This window comes from Lemur catta, chromosome 1, assembly GCF_020740605.2.
Source record: "Lemur catta isolate mLemCat1 chromosome 1, mLemCat1.pri, whole genome shotgun sequence".
NCBI lineage: Eukaryota > Metazoa > Chordata > Mammalia > Primates > Lemuridae > Lemur > Lemur catta.
In genome coordinates, this window is record NC_059128.1 from 24,177,702 (window position 1) to 24,179,979 (window position 2,278).

The window sequence follows — 2,278 nt, forward strand, 5'->3', positions numbered from 1 at the left end:
AGAAGCCACACTCAATGATGGTCCATGGAAGCAAAACCATCCTTTTTGAAGACAGAGGGAGGAAGGGCTTCAGCTAAGGGGCCAATGGCCCCAGCTCCCTGTGTCAGCAACTCCATGCCCCTGGGATGTTTCAGCACAGATGCCACTTGTCCTCTGGCCATGCCTGACCTCCACCCTGGTCAACGGGCTCAGTGATGCCTGGTTCCTCTCACCACCTCACTTCCTCCATGCCTTCCAAATGGAAGTGACACTTTGAGACTGGCAAAAAACATTGGGGAGTGGGAAAAGGAATAATGGGGGGCTGACAGATACCTGCTGTCAAGGGCTGTCAAAACAGCACTGACAATAGCTGTGCCTCCTCGGGTCAGGTTCAGGACCAACACTGCTGCTTTATATGCACGATGACGAGCTCTCAATGGAGCCTTTGATAGCAGCCCAGTGTTTGTCAACATGGTGTCCAGCCTGCAGCGAGAACCCAGTGTGGGTGCCAGGCAGGGCGGAGAGGGGGCTACAGAGGAGAATTTTCTGCCTTCCCCACCAGCCTGTAAGCTTCTGGAGGGCAGGGACTGCTTTGTTTTCTTTCTGGAACCTCATCCCTTCCCCATGGTTGGAATCGGGTGCCTTGCAACACGGATGCTTGCAAGTCCTCAATGCTGAAGATGCAAGTCCAAGCTTCCACTCTCCCCAAGAGCATCCTCCAGTCAGCCTTGACCACCACCATGGTCACTGCTATTGCCACAGCTTCTCGGGCACCCTTCGCTCTGCTATGCTAACAGTCATTAACGTGAGGAATAAATCCTTGTGAAGTTGGCAGGCAGCTCTCCCAGAACGCAAATGGTATCTCTTCAAGTGATTCTGCATTTTTCAAAAATAACAGTGAATGACTATTTTTCCAGATATCGAAGTGGCAAAGGCTGTGGCACTGTGCCCTGCTCTGTCTGAGAGCCTCTGTCCTCCCATCAGCTTGAGAGAAGAGTTGGCTACAAGGCTCCTGCATTTCTGGGGCTTGGTTTACAAAGTGATGAGGTCCCCTGGCAATAAATTAGACATCTTCCACTCCTCAAAAATGACCCAAGTAGTGCATCTGACACTCCCTCCAGCATGTGATGCCTTTCCTGTGTCCATCCCAACATGGGAAATCCCACTGCATGCTTTCCTGGGGGTAGGAGGTGTCTATTCATTGTCAGGGGGAATCCCCAATGGGGTGACACCTTAGGGAAAGGGAGCAACTGCCCATCATTAAGGAAATTAAGGAGCCCATTTCCGACTCTTTAGCGCATTTTATCCAGCAGATTTTAACAGTAGGCAGGGACATGACTCCGAATGGGCCCATCAGACACCACTGGATGCCACCAAGGGTTATCGTATAAGATAGCAAAGCCATGTGCAGACAAGACTCCATCTCTCTGCTGCTTCTCTTTCGGATATAAGCTACAGTAAGAGTACGTAAAACACAATTTCCCTACAACCCAACGGTTCCACTCCTAGGTATTTACCCAAAAGGAATGAAAACACATGTCTACAGAAAGACCTCAACACAAATGTTCATAGCAGCTCCAAACTAGAAACTACTCAATTGTTCACTAACTGAAACTGGATAAGCAAACTGTGGTCTGTCCATGCAATGGGATTCTATTCAACAATAAAAAGGAACATACTACTGGTACATGCAACAAATTGGGTGAATCGCATAATCATTAGGTGAGTGACAGAAGCCAGACCAAAATAAATAGTGTCAGATTCCATTCACATGAAACCCAAGTGCTCGCTTCGGCAGCACATACACTAAAATTGGAACGATATAGAGAAGATTAGCATGGCCCCTGCGCAGGGATGACACGCAAATTCATGAAGCGTTCCATATTTTGTGTCCTCCCTGGTGGTCTAGTGGTTAGAATTCGGTGCTCTCTGTCACATGAAACCCAAGACCAGACAAAGCCAACCTGCAGTGGCAGAAGTCAAACACCAGTTGTCTAAGCGCAGTGGGGGCAGGGGAATGACTGGAAAAGGGAACAAAAGAACTTTCTTCAGCCTGGACAAGAGTGAGAACACATCTCTACAAAAAATAGAAAAATTAGCCACACATGGTGGTGTGTGCCTATAGTCCCACCTACTTGGGAGGCTGAGGTGGGAGGATCGCTTGAGCCCAGGAGTTCGAGGTTGTAGTGAGCTATGATGACAACACTGCACTCTAGGCTGGGTGACAGAGCTGAGACCCAGTCTCAAAAAAAAAAAAAAAAAAAAAAAAACACCTTTCTGCAGCTATGGACATGTCCTA

General features: G+C 48.5%; 1 non-coding gene across 1 annotated transcript; it reads left to right on the forward strand.

Annotated features, from left to right (window-relative positions):
* Positions 1-1,761: 1,761 nt before the first annotated feature.
* LOC123631086 lies at positions 1,762-1,868 on the forward strand. Its single transcript, XR_006732962.1, has one exon. It is a non-coding gene; the product is annotated as a U6 spliceosomal RNA (small nuclear RNA).
* Positions 1,869-2,278: the final 410 nt, after the last annotated feature.